This window comes from Tursiops truncatus, chromosome 14 (assembly GCF_011762595.2).
Source record: "Tursiops truncatus isolate mTurTru1 chromosome 14, mTurTru1.mat.Y, whole genome shotgun sequence".
Taxonomy (NCBI): domain Eukaryota; kingdom Metazoa; phylum Chordata; class Mammalia; order Artiodactyla; family Delphinidae; genus Tursiops; species Tursiops truncatus.
This window is the reverse complement of record NC_047047.1, coordinates 16,288,653-16,310,460: the sequence shown is the minus strand read 5'-3', so window position 1 is coordinate 16,310,460 and position 21,808 is coordinate 16,288,653.

Genomic DNA, 21,808 nt, shown 5'->3' with positions numbered 1-21,808 from the left:
ACCATGTAAATACAATGCCACATTAGGTCATAGAATATTTGCATTATCTCCAAAAAGTTTCTGTGTGTTTTTTTGCAGTTACCACTCACTGAACCCTGGCAACAACTGATCTGCTTTCTACCACTATAATTTTGCCTTTTATAAAATTTTATATAAATGGTGCCAAACAGTATCAGTATTTTTGCATCTGAATTATTTACTTAGCATACTGTAGTTGAACTTCTCCATAGTGTAGCATATATCAGTAATTCATTACTTTTTTTTTTTTGCCATTTTATTTTCTTTTTATTTTGTTTAACATCTTTATTGGAGTATAATTGCTTTACAATGGTGTGTTAGTTTCTGCTTTATAACAAAATGAATCAGTTACACATATACATGTATCCCCATATCTCTTCCTTCTTGCATCTCCCTCCCTCCGACCCTCCCTATCCCAACCCTCTAGGTGGTCATAAAGCACCGAGCTGATCTCCCTGTGCTATGCAGCTGCTTCCCACTAGCTAACTATTTTACATTTGGTAGTGTATATATGTCCATGCCACTCTCTCACTTTGTCCCAGCTTACCCTCCCCCCTCCCCGTACCCTCAAGTCCATTTTCTAGTAGGTCTGCATCTTTATTCCCGTCTTGCCCCTAGGTTCTTCATGACCATTGTTTTGTTTTTGTTTATTAGATTCCATATATATGTGTTAGTATACGGTATTTGTTTTTCTCTTTCTGACTTACTTCACTGTGTATGACAGTCTCTAGATTCATCACCGTTGCTCTACAAATGACCCAATTTCATTTCTTTTTATGGCTGAGTAATATTCCATTGTATATATTGTATACATTTCTTCTTTAGTCATTTGTCTGTCAATGGGAATTTAGGTTGCTTCCATGACCTGGCTATTGTAAATAGTGATGCAATGAACATTATGGTGCATGTGTGTTTTTGAATTAGGTATTTCTCTGGGTATATGCTCAGTAGTGGGATTGCTGGGTCATATGGTAATTCTATTTTTAGTTTTTTAAGGAACCTCCATACTGTTATCCATAGTGGCTGTATCAATTTACATTCCCACCAACAGTGAGAGAGGGTTCCCTTTTCTCCACACCCCTCCAACATTTGTTGTTTGTAGATTTTCTGATGATGCCCATTCTAACTGGTGTGAGGTGATACCTCATTGTATTTTGATTTGCATTTCTCTAATAATTAGTGATGTTGAGCAGCTTCTCATGTGCTTCGTAGCCATCTGTATGTCTTCTTTGCAGAAATGTCTATTTAGGTATTCCGCTCATTTTTAGATTGGCTTGTTTGTTTTTTTTAATGTTGAGCTGCATGAGCCATTTATATATTTTGAAGATTATTCCTTTGTCCATTGATTCATTTGCAAAGCTTTTCTCCTAGTCTGAGGGTTATCTTATCATCTTGTTTATGGTTTCCTTTGCTGTGCAAAAGCTTTTAAGTTTCATTAGGTCCCATTTGTTTATTTTTGTTTTAATTTCCATTATTCTAGGGGGTGGATCAAAAAAGATCTTGCTGTGATTTATATCAAAGAGTGTTTTTCCTATGTTTTCCTATAAGAGTTTTATAGTGTCCAGTCTTACATCTAGGTTTCTAATCCATTTTGAGTTTATTTTTGTGTATGGTGTTAGGGATTGTTTTAATTTAATTCTTTTACATGTAGCTGCCCAGTTTTCCCAACACCACATATTGAAGAGACTGTTTTTTCTCCATTGTATATCCTTGTCTCCTTTGTCATAAATTAGCTGACCATAGGGTCATAGGTTTCTCTCTGGCTTTTCTACCCTGTTCCATTGATCTATATTTCTGTTTTTGTGCCAGTACCATATTGTCTTGATTATTGTAGCTTTGTAGTATAGTCTAAAGTCAGGGAGTCTGGTTCCTCAAGCTCCGTTTTTTTCCCTGAAGACTGCTTTAGCTATTGGGGGTGTCTCCATACAAATTTTAAGATTTTTTGTTCTAGTTCTGTAAAAAATGCCATTTGTAGTTTGTTAGGGATTGCACTGAATCTGTAGATTTCTTTGGGTAGTATAGTCATTTTCACAATATTGATTCTTCCAATCCAAGAACATGCTATATCTCTCATCTGTTTGTATCATCTTTAATTACTTTCATCAGTGTTGTATAGTTTTCTGCATAAAGGTCTTTTATATCCCTAGTTAGGTTTATTCCTAGGTATTTATTATTTTTATTGCAGCGGTAAATGGGAGTGTTTCCTTAATTTCCCTTTCAGATTTTTCATCATTAATGTATAGGAATGCAAGAGATTTCTGTGCATTAATTTTGTATCCTGCAACTTTACCAAACTCATTCATTAACTCTCGTAGTTTTGTGGTGGCGTCTTTAGGATTTTCTTTGTATAATATCATGTCATCTGCAAACAGTCACAGTTTTACTTCTTCTTTTCTGATTTGTATTCCTTTTATTTCTTTTTCTTCTCTGATTGCTGTGGCTAGAACTTCCAACACTGTCGAATAATAGTGGTGAGAGTGGACAGCCTTGTCTCATTCCTGATCTTAGAGGAAATGCTTTCAGTTTTTCACCATTGAGAATAAGGTTTGCTGTGGTTTTGTCATATATGGCCTTTATTATGTTGAGGTAGGTTCCCTCTATACTCAGTTTCTGCAGAGTTTTTATTATAAATGGTGTTGAATTTTTTCAAAAGCTTTTTCAGCATCTATTGAGATAATCATATGGTTTTTATTCTTCAATTTGTTAATATGGTGTATCACACTGATTAATTTGCACATATTGAAGAGTCCTTGCATCCCTGGATAAATCCCATTTGATCATGGTGTTTGACCCTTTTAAAATGCTGTTGGATTCTCTTTGCTAGTATTTTGTTGAGGAATTTTGCATCTATATTCATCAGTGATATTGGTCCATAATTTTCTTTTTTCTAGTATCTTTGTCTGGTTTTGGTATCAGAGTGATGGTGGCCTCATAGAATGGGTTTTGGAGATTTCCTTCCTTTGCAATTTTTTGGAAGAGCCTGAGAAGGATGGGTGTTAACTCTTCTCCAAATGTTTTATAGAATTCACCTGTGAAGCCATTTGGTCCTGGACTTTTGTTTGTTGGAAGATTTTTAATCACAGTTTCAATTTCATTACTTGTGATTGGTCTGTTCATATTTTCTATTTCTTCCTGGTTCAGTCTTGGAAGACTATACCTTTCTAGGGAATTGTCCATTTCTTCCAGATAGTCCATTTATTGGCATAGAGTTGCTTGTAGTAGTCTCTTAGGATGCTTTGTATTTCTGTGGTGTCTGTTGTATCTTCTCCTTTTTCACTTCTAATTTTTAAAATTTGAATCCTCTCTCTCTTTTTCTTGATGAGTTTGGCGAATGGCTTATCAATTTCCTTTTTCTTGCCAAAGAACCAGCTTTTATTTATTGATCTTTGCTATTGTTTTCTGTTTCTATTTCATTTATTTCTTTCTGGTATTTATGATTTCTTTCCTTCTGCCACCTTTGGGTTTTGTGTGTTCTTCATTCTCTAGTTCCTTTCAGTGTAAGGTTAGTTTTTTATTTGAGATTTTTCTTGTTTCTTGAGGTAAGCTTGTATTGCTATAAACTTCCATCTTAGAACTGCTTTTGCTGCATCCCATAGGTTTTGGATAATCGTGTTTTCATTGTAATTTGTCTGTAGGTATTTTTTTATTTGTTTTTTGATTTCTTCAGTGATCTCTTTGTTACTTAGTAACGTATTGTTTAGCCTCCATGTGTTCATGTTTTTTAAGTTTTTTTTTTTTTTCTCTGTAATTGATTTCTAGTCTCATAGCGTTGTGGTCAGAAAAGATGCTTAATATTATTTCAATTTTCTTTAATTTACTGAGGCTTGATTTGTGACCCAAGATGTGATCTATCTTGGAGAATGATCTCTGTGCGCTTGAGAATGAAGTGTCATCTGCTGTTTTTGGATGGAATGACCTATAAATATCAATTAAATTTATCTGGCCTATGGTGTCATTTAAAGCTTGTATTTCCTTATTAATTTTCTGTCTGAATGATCTGTCCATTGGTTTAAGTGAGGTGTTAAAGTCTCCTACTATTATTGTGTTATTGTCAATTTCCCCTTTTATAGCTGTTAGCAGTTGCCTTTTGTATTGAGGTGCTCTTATATTGGGTGCATAAATATTTACAATTGTTATATATTCTTCTTGGATTGACCCTTTGATCATTATGTAGTTTCCTTCTTTGTCTCTTGTAACATTCTTTATTTTAAAGTCTATTTTACCTGATATGAGTATTGCTAATCCAGCTTTCTTTTGATTTCCATTTGCATGGAATATCTTTTTGCATCCCCTCACTTTCAGTCTGTATGTGTGCCTAGGTCTGAAGTGGGTCTCTTGTAGACAGAATATATATGGGACTTGTTTTTGTATCCATTCGGCAAGCCTGTGTCTTTTGGTTGGAACATTTAGCCCATTCACCTTTAAGGTAATTATCAATATGTATGTACATATGACCATTTTCTTAATTATTTTGGGTTTGTTTTTGTAGGTCTTTTTTTGTCTTGTGTTTCACACTTAGAGAAGTTCCTTTAGCATTTGTTGCAGAGCTTATCTGGTGGTGCTGAATTCTCTTAGCTTTTGGTTGTCTGTTAAACTTTTGATTTCTCCATCAAATCTGAATGAGATCCTTGCTGGGTAGAGTAATCTTGGTTGTAGGTCCTTCCCTTTTATCACTTTAAATATGTCCTGCCAGTCCCTTCTGGCTTGCAGAGTTTCTGCTGAAAGATCAGCTGTTAACCTTATGGGGATTCCCTTGTGCGTTATTTGTTGATTTTCCCTTGCTGCTTTTAATATGTTTTCTTTGTATTTAATTTTTGACAGTTTGATTAATATGTGTCTTGGCATATTTCTTCTTGGATTTATCCTGTATGGGACTCTCTGTTCTTCGTGGACCTGATTAACTATTTCCTTTCCCATGTTAGGGAAGTTTTTGACTATAATCTCTTCAAATATTTTCTCGGGTCCTTTCTCTCTCTCTTCTTTTTCTGGAACCCCTATAAGGCAAATGTTGTTGCATCTAATGTTTCCCAGTGGTCTCTTAGGCTGTCTTCATTTCGTCTCATTCTTTTTTCTTTATTCTGTTCCACAGCAGTGAATTCTACCATTCCGTCTTGCAGGTCACTTGTCCATTCTTCTGCCTCAGTTATTCTGCTATTGATTCCTTCTAGTGTAGTTTTCATTTCAGTGATTTTACTGTTCATCTCTGTTTGTTTGTTCTTTAATTATTCTAGGTCTTTGTTAAACATTTCTTGTATCTTCTCGATCTTTGCCTCCATTCTTTTTCCGAGGCCCTGGATCATCTTCACTATCATTATTCTGAATTCCTTTTCTGGAAGTTTGCCTAGCTCCACTTCATTTACTTATTTTTCTGGGAGTTTATCTTATTCCTTCATCTGGTACAAAGTCCTCTGCATTTTCATTTTCATCTTCATCTTGTCTATCTTTCTGTGAATGTGGTTTTTGTTCCACAGGCTGTAGGTTTGTAGTTCTTCTTGCTTCTGCTGTCTGCCCTCTGGTGGATTAGGCTATCTAAGTGGCTTGGGCAAGTTTCCTGGTGGGATGGACTGGTGGTGGGTAGGGCTGGCTGTTGGTTTGGTGGGCAAAGCTCACATGATTTTCTTAGCAAAAATGATTGAGAGTATTTGTGAGCTTTTTTATTCCTTTTGCATGCTATTTTGAGTGAAAGTCACACTTCTGTAGCTATCTAAATTTTTAAAACCTATCAGTCCTCAACTTACTTTTAAATAGAAAAATTATTTACTCTGCTGAAATTCAAGAAAAAAAACAATTATTGTTTTTACAGAAAAGATAATTGAATTCATAAACTGAAAGAGGAGTCGATATTTGCTGCTTCTTATTTAACAAATTGATTTTCAGAATGAAAGAGGGAACAGTTTAAATCATTATCCTTTTTTTCAGTGTTGATTATTGACCATCAGACCAAGTATATCATGATGACAATAAAATAAAAATATTCTTAAGTAAATTATTCATAATTATTTTACTATAGTGGAGGATGCTATGAAATAATTATGGGTAAAGTAATAAAATAATATAAACTTTCAGAAACATAGCCATGACAAAATTTGAGTATAATGTATGCATATATGTATATATATATACATAATACATGAGTAAATGCTAAAATTTTTATACAGTATTTAAATATTTAAGAAACTCACAAGACTATTATAATAACTCACCAAAAACATGTTTCTTTACTTCTTTCTTGAGTTTTGTTGTTGTTGTTTTGTTTTTAGTTTTTCCCTTGACAGTTTCAGGGGAGTTCCCTTCAGGAACCAGTCAGATGTCAATTCTTAAAATCAAACTGAGCCATTTTAAATTACTTTTGAGATATTTAAAGGTAAAAATGCAAGGTTTTTAAGTTCCATACAAGCATTTTTGTATAAAATTAGTATAGTGGAAACATTGCTACCAGTCTGGTGAATTAACAGTACACAAGTTAATTACCTTAATCTGCCCAAGTCTGACATTCTATATCTATAATAAGAGTACTGGTGTCTTCTTTGTACATTAATTGAAAGAATTAATAAGAAATATTTTAAAACACTGATTACAATATTATGATTCACCCACTTGTAATATTTTACTTTATTTTGAAAGAGAAAATAAATATCTCAAGCTTTCTAGCAATAAAGATACAGATGATTTCGATTCTGTTTTGCCAAGAATATGACAAGGTTCCTACTTCTATGCAACAAAATGTGGAATGCATTGCATAGACAGAAAAATTGAATTTGGTTCTTATAAAGAAAACTTTTCCAGGAATAATAGATGTCTAATAATGTGATGAATTTTCTTAATGGGGGAAGGGTGATGAATTGATTTCTTTGGAGCTTGAATTCCCTAGTGTGTACTCAGGAGTAGGAAAAATATGCCAAATATCTTAACAAAAATAATTTAAATCAAAAAAGTTTTATTCAAGTATTAAGAAACTGATAAAGAACAAAATAAAACATGGACAGAAGTACCTTATAAATAATACCCTAAGGAGGAAGAAAATGTTACCATCCTTATAGCGGTGCAAACAATGCCGAAGAGGTTGGGCTAATTGAATTTAAGTTGTGGAAGAGAGGGTGTAGCACAGTTAGGCTGTTTCTGTGAATGTTGGAAACACTGCAAACAGGAATCAGTTGGAGATAAGGGAACAACGGCTACTGCAAGAGTGAAAAAAAGCAATGCTGGGGCAAAGCTACCAGGGACAAGCAGACTGAAGGAGCATGCTACTTCCTCTTTCTGCCTTTCAGTCTCCCTCTACTGCCTCTGAGGGACAAAGTCTAACTGGGAGCCACTGGCAAAGAAGCAGTGTCATTGTCAAAGTTTCTGCCCAGCCAAGTATATGATTGTGTGTTTGAATGTGAGAGATGATAGTTTAATGAAAAACACAGGGTTGATGAGAAATCACCAGGAATGTGATAAAACATGGATTCTCAACTTTCTTTATGATATAAATTATTTGGAGAGGCTTGTTGAAAATAAAGATGCTATTCTCCATCTCCCAGAGTTTACAATTTAGTCTGTGTTAGCCCGGGGATGTGCAGGCAAACCAATACTTCATGTTATTCTAATTTAGATGCACTTTGAGAAGGAATCATTGTTTCAGAGGAACTTCAAGACTGCATGGTGACATGGGATAGGCCATTTCACACTTGATTTTTTATAATTCTAACTGTAGAGGCAAAAATTAAGCAATCCAAATTTTATTGGTAGTCCTCAACATATGAATACAACTGAAGTCAAATATTAATAATGTTGTAATGTGGTTGTTTGTAATATAATATGCATTTTAAAGCCCTTTGTGGTTGTGAATTCACAGACCATGTCAACAATGGTGAAATATTAGTGGTCGCTTATGGCAATAATTCAGGTTGTATTTACAGACCTGTCTCAGATTCTTAAGATTACATGTCAGGACAATAAACATCTAAATTAGATAATTAAGCTCATATTATTTTTACCTTCTATTTTACTTTGGCCCATAAAAAGAGAGAAGGGGAGATCCCTAGATGGAGGACAAACTACACCACTTATAATTCCTCTGGTTATTGGAGACTAACCAAGACAGAGAAAAGAAGCTCATCTTGGCAGCCTGTGAGTCCTCACTGCACTCCAAGTTATACAGCGATTCTGTCAGAAGTCCCAGTGGCTTCGGCAGTGCCATTGTGGTCTTGCCTTTTTAGCAGACCAAACAAAGTTATATAGTCGTTGCTGGAGCCTTTTCTCATCAAATCCTGGACATCTCTGAACATCACTTCAATATTTAATTGTCTTGATATTCAAATTCAAATTCATACAGACATCACCCCCATAAGAATCTTTTCAATTTATTCTATATTATAAGGTTCACCTTAAATGTTTTACTTATCTACTAAGTTTACCTGTGTTTTTCTCCAGCGACTATAGGCTCAAGAGGGGTTGTCTTCTGACCCTGCTTCATTTAATCCACAAAATTTCACTGTTTCCCAGTGAATGCCACTTTTACTTCCACTATAGGTACTGTTCTTAGTATGAAATAAAGACTTAGAAAGCACAGTGTTTTAGGCTGACATCCACATAAGTAGGGTCTGGGTTAAAGGAGGAGATTGGAACCACTTCAGTGGCAGTCAAGTATCCCTAAAGAATTCATGTATTCTCAAATGAACAGTCATTATGCAGCAACTCGCCTCTTTCAGGTGTGGATAGTGACCAAAATTAAAAACAAAAAAGCCTATGTGATTTTATTCAAGGATAGGAAGCTCACTATACTCTAAGAGGAATCAAATATGAAGGAGACATGGGGAACTCAAAATTAACAAGCCTGGGTAAATTATTAAATGCTATTTGTAAAAGTAAATAGTCAGTGACATGTTTTAGAAAGAACATGGACTAGGGATTTAGACACAGAGGTTTAAATCTCAGCTTTGTGTAAACCCGGAAAATTATGTAACGCTTCATTGCATTTGAACTTATGTGAGACTATAGGTATAAGGTAGTGACTGATATCTCTGGTAAATAATAAGCGCTCAAAAATATCATCCAAAAAAAAAATATCATCCAGAGTAGCATGATGATGAAGATAATTGTGGTGATGGTAAAGATAAAGAGCTGGAGACTATTAAACCATGAATCTATTGCTAAACTATTCTGTCCTAAAAACAAGGTCAATATGATCTAACAAAATTTGATATCAGAGTTCTACTTTGAATTGTGAACACATTTATCACAGTCATGATATGCACCATTGCTATTCTTGTTTATTACATAAAATAAAGTTCTTTATGCAGTCAGCTTTTCTTGAACTCTTTTTTATCATTCTTTGGGCTTTCTTTTATCATCCTTGTAATATTCCCTCCAATATTTTAAATATATCTTATGAAATGATTACATCATAGAAAACAAATTCAACCCATATTCTCATATTTATTCAGAATGCTCATTCCATTTCTTGGCACCTCCAACTTATTTAAAACCTAGTTTATTCTTAAAATTAATTAGAAGGAAAATATTTTAACCACTAAGATTTTAAAAAGTGCAAGAAAGAGTATTGAACATTGTTTCCTCAGATAGAAGACTGAAAATTCTATAGTAAGTTTACTGAATTATATATGTGATATTTTAGAAAATCTCAGCAACACAAAATGACGCTGTTACCGGAAAGTTTATTTAGGGAGCATAAGATTGGTAAAGATTTAGAAAAATTATTCCATGAAATTAAAGAGGGCATTGACTTAGAAGAAATAAAGGGGATATCAATACATTTATCAAACTTCTGAGAGTAGCACACATAGATTTACAGTAAACATTTAGCATAAGAGACATTTCAGATAATCTCCAGGTTTGCAATCATCAATTTCCCTGAGATTATGCTCCTTAAAGATGTGATTTCTTTGTCACATTTTCTCATAAGTGAGTGGAAATAAAGGCAAAAATGTGGCAGAAGAGCCTCTCTAGTTATTAAAAAAAGAGAGAGAGAGAAAGAAAGAAAGAAAAGAAAAGAAGAAAGTCAGGTCTGCAATTACTAAGAGGATTAGCTTAACTAAAATCATGGAGTAGATAACTAAAATGGGATATACCATGTAAGGTCTAGAAATCCAAGAGAAGTGTTAGAATTCCAGGTACCAGGAAAAGAAGAAAAAATACACACTTTTCTATTATAGAAATAATCATATTGAAAAGGAATTGGTAGTCTTCATTTCAACTGATGAATAGTATCGTTAAGAATATCTTTGATTTAGAATTCTATTGATGCTTATTAGCAAGAGAGTTTAACTGTTGGATATTATTTTGGATCCCTCATATATAAAATGGGACCTATATGTTCTGAGGTCATTGGGGTCAAAGTACAGCATTACTCAAACAAGTCAGCTAGAAATATGTCCTAAGACAAATGATAGTCAGGTTCTACTTAGAATATAGAAAAGTATTCTTTTATCACCTAAACCATACATTTAAAGGGGTTAATATGTTGGCACTTTTGTGTAGTTAGCCTGAAAGATATTTATACAGAAGGGTGGTTCCTTTAAATGAACATTGTACAGAATAATCTTGCATCTAAAAGTTAACAGCAATTTCATGGAAATTGTTTTCCAGAATACACAGAGGGCCAACAATAGCAAATTGCAAGTGCACAAATTACCTAAGTTGTCTCCAGTTGCCTTTTAGATACATTTGAAAAGAGACATTTGTTTGCTTGCAATATTAAATATTTTATTAAGTTAGCTGACACCTAAACAAATATCATCTTCCATTCACAGTGCTTCTGGATTCCAGAAGCACTGGTAAGAACTTTTAGAGATTATTTCCAATTACCAGATGACAAAAGCAATAGACAAATGCTGAACTGTTTTCCAAGAAGAATATTGAAGTTAAAAAAATAAAGTGACCTAATGAAAAAGAATATTATCTGGAAAGTCTGACTTTGGAGATTTCCACTATTTCATTGGTTTCTGTCTTAGCACCAGATCCTATTATAGGTGTAGGGAAAATTAGTTTCCTTGGTCTAAAATAACAAATAAAATCTGTCATATCTGTGGGAGAATGCTGAAACTCATCTAGAAGAAGATGGTCTTCTGAGAATAAGGTATTTAAAAACATTTTCACTTACTCACACTCTCAGACCAAGAATGGGCAGGAAAAACCAACATTTTTCTTCTAATAAGTATATACATGGGATCCCCATGAGGATTCCATCATAGAACCTGGACTGAGGATAAGTAGTTATACTCCCATAAGAATTCCCTGAGAGAACTTACCCCAGGAGAGACATATATTTCCTCTAAGATGTAAAATACTTAGCTATGACTGCCATATATTATCGGTAGGAAAGAAAATTGTTACTTTCAAGACAGTGCATTGCCAATTTATATCAAAGTCATAAAAGACTGTGTTTAACTTCACTTTTAGTTGTTTTTTAAAAATCTGAAAAGAAACATACTGTGTAGGCTCAAAGATACCACTTCAGAGAATTAATCTGAAAAGGTTAATAGTAAACTTCTTACAAATGTATGCGTAAGGACATTCCCTGAAGTATATTTTATATGAGAAAAATAGGACCAACCAATACAGTCAACAAATGGTGATTTGTTAAATACATTATCATATATCCATAAAAGTTATTTTCATTAAATTAATAATTCTAGTATAGATACACATTCATATACACATGAAGTTATTTCTGCATATTTTTGGTTGAAGGAAAAATAGTATGCATAACATGACCACATCCAAAAAAATAACTTGTCCTTATATATGCATAGAAAAAAAGCTGTAAGATTTACAGCAAAGAAAACAAGTGTTTAATTCTGGATTTTGAAATTACAGGTAATAAATATTCCTATTATCTCCATTATCTATTTTGAATGCAATAAAATATACATTCTTGCAAAATAAATAAAAAATGTTTAAACAAAAAAGACAAATCAAGTAAATTTCATGTTTAAACAAAAAAGACAAATCAAGTAAATTTCAGCAATGTTAAAAGTAATTATCATCAGGACAAAAGATACAAGAGTGTTAAAAACAAAAGACAAATCCTTCCTCTCTCACCTAAGGAAAAGAAAAGAAGACAGTCAACAAGGCACAGGACATCAGGCAAAAATATTGAGATTGCTGCAGCTGGGGAAGGGAGTAGAGGGTGGTTTTGTGGGAGAGTAGACATATGTGTGGAGAAGGAACAGAAACACTTGTAAAGGCCACACTCAGGAGACACAAGCACACTAACATACTGAGATTTGATCAGAAGGTTATAGAATACACCCTAAATCCAAAACTATAAATTTTAGTTAAGCACATGCTACTTCTACACAAACAGGGCTCCAGAATAATAACAGTGGATTGTAGCTGAAAGTACTTCAGGATGCAGACACTCAGCAGAAGTACTTAGGGAAGCCCTAAGTCAAGATAGGAGATGAAAGCAAGGACACTAGAAGAATTTGAAGTCTCTTGTACTAATACTTACAACAAACATTAAACACACCAACACCTAACCAGATTAACATCACTTCTCATACTAAAAGCCTATTTAACTCAGTTATGTTGCTGACACAGTGTTTCTGGCTTTCAACAGAAAATGACAAGGTGTGAAAAAAGGCCAGAAAAACAAAGTCTGGAAAGACAAAGCATCCACCAGAGCCAGATTCAGATGTGATGCAAATGTTGGCAATTTCAGTCATGGAATTTAAAATAACTATGATTAATATGTTAGGGGTTCTATTGACAAAAGGAGACAACATTCAAAACTGGATGAATAAAGTCAGCAGAGATACGGAAATTATGAGAAAGAATCAAAAGGCAATGCTAAACAAGTACTCTTACAACTCAATGATAAGTAAATAAACAACTCAATTAAAAAAATGGGTAAAATATCTGAGCAAACACCTCACCAAAGAAGATATATAAATGGAAAATAAGCATATGAAAGAAGTTTCACATCACTTGTCATAAGGGATATGCAAAATTAAAATAACAATGAACTCTAGCCACACTCCTATTAGAATGGCTAAAAGCCAAAGAACTGACAATTCCAATTGCTGTCAAGGATGTAGAGCAATAGGGAATCTCATTCACTGCTCATAACTTGTAAAAACCTAGAGTTAACCATATGATACAGAATTGGAGTTGGAGATATAGAAGTGTAAATATAGACAAATTAAAGATATGTGTATAAATACAGGTTCATATATTTCCAGGCTCTGCCCACTGAGAAAGCCTAGAAGCAAACACATCTCAGTAACAATGACAAGCACCAATACCCAGAAGCTGGCTCTAATTCCATTCTCTAATAAAATGAACAAGGTTTTCTTGGAGAAAGGACTGATTCTATTGCCGGGGCAGGGAGTACACAAGATGAGCCTCGATCCACTTGTAGTTCCAAAAGATAAGGAAGTACTCAAAAAAGATGATGAAGATATTCCAAACATGTAGAGAAGCCAAACAAACAAACAAAATCTTCTAATAGCCAAACTAAAATCAGAGAAACAGAATAAAAAATATACAAATAAAAATATATATATAGTATTGGATTATAACTCGTTATAAGATAAATATTCATGATTTCATAATGATTTAAATAAATAACAAAGTACGTTTTAAAAACAGCTAAATGGTGGAGAATAAGAAAATCTCACATATAACATAATTCAAAACAACTTATGTCGATATCCTTCTTCAAGGCTGTGGAGCATAGCTTTAACCACTAAAGTGTGGTCTGAATATCACGACATCCTTCCAAAGAGTACCATAAGGGAAGGGGGGAAACTGTGTAACTTTACTCTGCAAAAACATTATAGAGGACTTCCCTGGTGGTTAAGACTCCATGCTGCCAATGCAGAGGGCGCTGCTTTGATCCCTGGTTAGGAACTAAGATCACACATGCCATGTGGCCAAGATAAAACAACAACAAATATATATATATACACACACACACACACACACACACACACACACACACACACACACACATATGGAACAAATTGGGAAGAAATATTTGTAACATATATTGAGTTGGCCAAACATTTTGTTTGGGTTTTTTCTGAAATTTTTGGCCAACCCAATACAATAATTTTTTTTTAAAGCCTTAAAAATACCTTACAAACATGACTGCAGGCAGGTGATGAAGGTCAACATTAACAATGATGAGTCACTTTTTAAAAAAAAAATTATTGGAGTATAAATGATTTACAAAGTGACTCTGTTATACAAATATGTCATGTTAATTACACATACCTTTGACATGATGAAGAGAATTGTCCTTTATATTTGCAGTCTTCCTCCTGTGAGCTCATAACTTCTATGCAATCATCAAGAAAACATAAGCAAAACCTAACTGAGACACCCTCTACAAAATACCTTACCAGTCCTCCTCAAAACAGACAAGCTCATCAAATGAAAGACTGAGAAATTATTCCAGTATAGAGAAGCCTGAGGAGACATGATCACCAAACGTAATGTGGTGATATGGATGGGAACCTGAAACAAAAAAAGGACATTATGGAATAACTAAGGAAAGTCAAATGAAGTATAATATTTAGATAATGATAATATAACAATATTATTGATATATTGGTTCATTAATATATTAATTCATTAATTGTGACAAATGCATCATATCAATGTAATACATTTACAATAAGGGAACTGAGTATAAAGTACACTGAAATCCTTGGTGCTATTTTTGCAACTATTCTGTAAATCTAAACCTATTCTTTAAAGCCTACTTTTAAAAAGCAAAAACAAATATTCCAAAACTTTTATCAAAATATTTTATGATCAGATTTCCCTCTTTATTTATTACTTTAAATGTTATAATTACGTCTTGTTCTAGGAACAGTGGTTATTTTCATCATCTGCTTCCTAGAAATCCTAAGCATAAGGACCTAGCTCAGTCTGTCAAGTGACTGCTCCTGCTGGCTGATTCACTGGGAAGCATGCACCCAGGAGTGTATTTCTTGAGGCATCACTTGCCAAGAATATTTGATAAATCTTTTTCATTGAAAACCTAAGGCTAACTGTCTTTGCTTTTTCTTCTGGAAGACTCTACTTCTAGTCAAAGGCTCTGGTAGGGGCCTCAGGCAAATTTGAAGGGAGAACCCTAACCATCTGATGATTCTAAGTCTGACTGTTTCAGGTTGATTCATCACAGAAACTGAAATAATCAGAATGGGAGAAAGTTGAATCCCTTTTTGGGGATTATAGTACCTGAGGGCATAAGCCTACCCTTAATTATTTCATAAGGACTCAGACAATGATTTCCCCAAAGAGAAAAATGCATTCTAGACAGAAAAGGAATAAGTCAAATTTCCCAGCTCTTAAAATCTATCGTACTAGGGTGTGTACAACTGGAAGTAAAATCTCAGATTAAAAAAAAAAATTCTTAGAGTTAAGAGAGAATAAATTTAGATCCCACTTCATCTCCATTCATATTTTTTTCACTTCTCATTTTTTTCTAGAGGAATACTCTTGTCATTTGTGCATCTTTTTAATGTTTGTGAAAATATAAGAAAATATGAATATGTATCTCCCCATTTCTTACACAAAGATAGCATTACATATGAACTCTTGTGCACCTTGCTTTTGTCATTTCTGGTGATGCTTCAAGAGCTTCATTCAAAACAGAGGTCTGGGCCTTCCTGGTGGTGCAGTGGTTGAGAGTCCACCTGCCGATGCAGGGGACACGGGTTCGTGCCCCGGTCCGGGAAGATCCCACATGCGGTGGAGCGGCTGGGCCCGTGAGCCATGGCCGCTGAGCCTGCACATCCAGAGCCTGTGCTCCGCAACGGGAGAGGCCACAACAGTGAGACGTCCGCGTATCACAGAACAAAAAAACAACAAAAAATAAACCAGAGTTCTGCTAATTTCCATAGCTTGTGCCTTTACTTTAATGTGGTTTAGTTATTCTCTGTAATGGCTTCTTTAGAGTATTCTTCTCTTCTCACGTCTTCTCTTCTTCAAAGCCTGCTGCAAACTTTCAGTTTCCTGGTGCCACCTATTTAAATTTCTGGATACAGAACATCTGTTGAATTAAAGGAATTGCCTAGACTTGAATGCAGCCTTTATACCCAACCACCTCATAAGCATAGAATTCCCATCTCTTTAAATTCAGATGTTTGAGGTCAGGTGAAAGCAGCTTGATCATTATTCATACAAAAATGGAATCAGCCTGGGATGCTCCCTGAATAGAGGCTGTGGACCTGGCTGTTTCCATCAGAAGCGTGGTGAGCATGAGAGGAAATGTGATTGTCCAAACTTTGTACCTATCTTAGTTGTCTATTCTATTACCTGTCAAATAAAAAAGAGATAATTAACATGTCATTCTAGATTTTTTGGAACTGCTTCATTCTTGCTTTCCAGCTTCACTCTGTATTTCTCACTTCTCTGAGAACTATGCTCAAACCACATCAGTATAACAAATCCCATTGCCTGAAGATATTCAGCTTTTCTCATACTTTTTCCTGGCTTTTCCTTCCCTGTCAAATATCAGAAAATATCCCTCATCTCCTGAATCAATATTAATTACTCTTTCACATGCAAACCCAAGGGTACATATTTTTATTTCAACTTTATGTAGACTAGGAGAAATTATAAGCAAAAAATGATAGAATGAGTGTATAGAACATAACATAAAGAGTTAACTTGGTTCTATCAATGCATGAGAGCTTCTAAGTACTACTGTTTACTCACCCCTCCCACTGATACTGGTCAGAGATTGTTGGAAATAAATTGAGTAAGTATACATCTGTGATGACTTGCATCTTTGTTTTTTTCCTTATTGAGAGAGATAATTAATATGCAACATTATATTAATTTGCTTTTTTTTTATTGGCATTTTTGCCTGGAAGAAATCACAGAATAGGTAGAGACAAAAATTGACTACCTTATTCCACTTACTTATTTAGTGAGAAGCTTCTGTCAGCTGCCTAAGTTTGCTACCCATGTCCTTAATATTTGTCAGGAGTTTTGAAACCAAAAAAAAAAAAAAAAAGTAGAAATGAAAGCAAATAAAGTATATAGCAAACACATTAATTTCTCTTCTCCTTTTCTCTATGTGTAAAGGGGACATATGTATGCACATGTCATTTGCATATGACTTATGCAAATAAGTCACCAGAAACAGCTCTATTCAGGAACAACACCCATTTAGAAATGACTGCAGCTTCACAGTTCCACCCTGAGAACCAATTTCCAGTTCACTTTACAGTTGCTGGAGATGAAATTGCTTCATTTCTCAAGAAAGTAAAAGAAGATTTTCATATCCCTTAGATGTGCAGCCTACAAATACGTTACTTTGAGTCAATTCAATTTCTACTGATAGGTCCAGGTTTAAAATTTCAAAGAAAACTAATTAGACCATGTATTTAGGGATTATGTAATCCAACTTCCAAGGAGTTAATCTGGTTATTTTAGCCTTTTAAAAATGAACTCTGAATTCCATGTATTCATCCTAAAGAGTTATTGCTCAGTGGGTCAGGGAAATAATTGAAAATACTGAACTAACAATGTTGTAATCAGTTTAGTTATTTACATTGATTATGGCACAATGAATCTTACCTATTGCAGGGTAGAAGTTCAAGGAGAGTTAGCCAGATTTTGGCTCAATTGTAGAAATGAAATTGGGTTCTAGAAGCCTAAAGCCAACATAAGGAAGTAAAAAGAAACCATAAAACTCTAAAGAGATAATAGGTAGATACAAATACAGAAATAGATAGCAAGGGTAGGGAAATGAACTACACTAATGAGTTCAACTGACACAAGAAATTGGAAGCCTTTGCAGCTGGTATCAGAGAAAATAATATTTTGAAAACAAAATGGAGATTGCAAGGAATATTGGGATTTTGAATATTAATGGATATATTTTGTTGCAAATAGATTGTCTGTGGATGAGTTGACCTTACTAGGCGAGAGCAGGGAGGAAGAAAGATATGTATTTTAAAGTTGGAATGAAACTCTGATATACAAAATTTTATCTAGGCAAAATCAATTTAGCATCCTTGTTAACTGGTGGTCATGTCGCTTCAGTCTAGACCAGGGTTTGATTTCTCTCTTTTCATCACCAAAACACTATAATCAATTCTATCAGAAAGTTTTACTTTGATGGATGGAACTGAATTACTGAAAATGACCCTAGGCACTCACTCTGCATTTCCTGGACAATAAGCTACATAGTAATGAGGATTCCTCCTTCTCCAAGTAGGAATGTGCTCCAGTACCTTCCTTTCCTAAACAGAAGGGTTGTAATTTTCAATAGCTCCAAGGTGAACACGTGGTGGGCATTTGGGGTTCCGAAACACCTATGAAACACTGGCAGACAATAAAGACTGTGCAGCATCCAAATAGCTTATGTGTTCGTTTTAGAAAAAGGCTAACTTCCTATAAGAAGGAATAGGAGCAAGTGTTGTGAGATGCCTTCATGGGAGAGCAGATCCACCCTTTGGGTTTAACCCTGGCTCCAGGAATCATACCCACGTGTTACTTTGGGGAATCATGCCTTGTTTTCTTGCACTAACACAAGCTTTTAAGTTTCTCCATTGAATCCTATCCCTTAGCCCATGTTATAAGACACTGTAGAATTCTTCCCTTACTCTATTACATGAGAGGTGGCTAATAATAAATGACCCACTTTGACACCCAAATGGTGACAATGAAGGGGTTCTTCTTACAAAATACTTGTTAATTATGCCTTCAAAATATATTTAAAATGTTACAAAAGCAAAGATAAGCAAACGTGACCTAATTAAACTTAAAACCTTTTGCACAGCAAAGGAAACTATAAACAAAACATAAAGACAACCTACTGAGTGGGAGAAATATTTGCAAATGATACGAAAAATAAGGGGTTAATATATGAAATATCTAAACAGTTCATACAATTCAATATCAAAAAGAAAACCTGATTAAAAAATAAGAAGAAGACCTGAACAGATATTTTTCCAAAGAAGACATGCAAACAGCCAACAGGTACATGCAAAGATGCTAAAAATTACTAATCATCAGAGAAATGCAAATCAAAACCACAATGAGGTATCACCTCACACAGGTCAGAATGACTATCATTAAAATGTCTACAAATAACAAATGTAGGTGAGGATGTGGAGAAAAGTGAACCCTAGTACACTGTTGGTGAGAATGTAAATTGGTGCAGCCACTATGGAAAACACTAAGGAGGTTCATCAAAAAACTAAAAATAGAACTATCATATGATCCAGATATTCCACTCCTGGGTATATATCTAAAGAAAATGAAAACACTAATTCAAAAAGATATATGCACCCCAATGTTCATAACAGCATTAATTATAACAGCCAAGATAGGTAAGCAAGCTTAGTGACCATCCACAGGTGAATGGATAAGTAATACATATATTGGTATACATACACAATAGAATATTACTCACTGCAAAAAAAGAATGAAATTCTGCCATTTGCAACCATATGGATGGACCTAGAGGTTATTATGCTTAGTGAAATAAGTCATACAGAGAAAAACAAATACTGTATATTATCACATGTGGAATCTAAAAAATAAAACAAATAAATGAATATAACAGAACAGAACACAGACTCACTAGTGTTTACCAGTGGGTAGAGGGAAGGGAGGAGGGGCAAGATAGGGGCTTAAGGGATTAAGAGATACAAAAACCACTATGTTGAAATAAATGAGCTACAAGTATATGTTGTAAAGCACAGGAAAATATAGCTATTATTTTATAATAACTTTAAATGGAGTATAATCTCAAAAAATATTGAATCACCATGTTGTATACCAGAAGCTAATCTGATACTGTGAATTTTATATATATTATATATGTGTGTGTGTGTGTGTGTGTGTGTGTGTGTATATATATTTAAATGTTTCTATTCTATATCTACTGACAGCATCATGTACAAAATTGCTACCATTTTCTTCTTGCATGACTGCAAGTATTTCCTGGTTTTCCTGCTTTCAGTCTTGTCTCCCTGAAATTTGTCCATCCCTCTAATTTGAGGGATCTTTTCAAAGTGTAAAAGAATTGTATGTCACTCTTCCTTTAAAATCTCACTAATAATGTCCCATTACTCTTAAAATAAAATCCAGACTTTCTACTGAGACCTATAACAGCAATATTTTCCTTTGCTTACATCTCTACATCTTCTCAGTTCACCTTCCTCTCATGCTCTGTATCCAGTCCCAGCTTTTGGATAATTCTTAGAATAAACTAATTTCTTTCCTGTTTCTGGAAAGTTCTAATTTTTTAATGCTATGTAACAAACTACCGGCAAACTGCATTATATCTTAATAATGTTTTTGCCCTGAATTTCAACAGAATTCAACAGAATGGTTCTTTTGTTCCATGTGATATTGGAGGATGTAGTTTTCAGCTGCTGGATGGTCCAGAATGGAGGGTCCACAATGGCTTTACTTATATTGCCTTTACTGCTGTTGCCTTGATGTGGATGGCTGAAAGGCTAGACTCAGCTTGGTCCCTCTTTGTCTCCATATTGTCTTAGAGCCTCTACACCTGGTCAATCGTGCAGGTACTCTGATTTTTACAGGGTATCTCAGGGATCCAAGAGAATATCTTAAAAGGCAGGAAGTGGAAACTGCCAATCTCATAGGCCTGACCCATGTAATGGCCAGCATTAATTCTGCCATTTTCTATTGATTAAAATAGCCACAGAATCTGCCCAGATTCAGGGTAGGGGAAAGATCCCATTTCTCACGGGGAACAGAGTTAAAGAATTTAGGCCATCTTTAATCCTACTCATGGCAACTTACACTTCTGAGTCTTTGCCTAGAATCCTCTCAGTAGGTTGACCTCATCCCTTCCCTCAAACTAAGCAAAAACGCTGATGCCTTAGATTAAAATACCATATTATACCTATCAAAAGTAGAATCTTCCAAAATTATTCTTTATGATAATATCCTATTTATTGACTTTAGACTTCCCAGTGCAATCTTAAATGATTTTATTCTTTACTTACATTATTCACAGTCACTTGTACTGAATGTAATTGCCACAATAAACACAACTTTATTTTGTTTACTATTTTTTCTCTAGCTTCCAGCAATTTATTTAATACAAGGTAGATGCTAATTTTCTGAATAACTGGGAGAGTGATTCCCAGAACATGAAATAATATTCCTGACTACAGAATATTATATACTGGCAGATTCCAGACAGCAGCTATCAAAGAAAACTAACACTGTACAAGATAAACAGGTAAGGAATAATTTATTCAAAACTACTGCAATGTGGGGAGAGACTGACTCAACTCTGCTGAAAGGAAAGCCTGAAGAGTTTTTAAGCAATGGGATAAACTAGGAGAAAAGTACTGGAAGACATGTGGGGAGGTAGGGCTGGTCAATGTGATTAGGCCTTCTGTGTTTACTAATTAATACTTATTGAAGTTAAGTTCCTACCTTTCATCAGAAACTGGAAGATAGGATGTTATCTTTTTTCATAACTGCATTGTAAAGGGATGGCTTCAGGTCCTTGAAAAAGACATGCCATTGGTCTTAAAACTGGCAAAAATCGGGAGAAGATTTCACCACACAGGAGCAGAGAAATAATTTGCAATTCCAAGCTTTCTAAATATATTCTCTAAGAAAAGAGAGGTCATGGACCTATAGTCAGGGAGAAAACTATCTAATGTTAATCACACTGAAGGGAATCTTTTTTTTTGGTTGTTTTTGTTTTTATTGGAGTATAGTTGTTTTAAAATATTTTGTTAATTTACACTGTACAGCAAAATGAATAAGTTATACATATACATATATCCACTCTTTTTAGGATTTCCTTCTCATTTAGGTCACCACA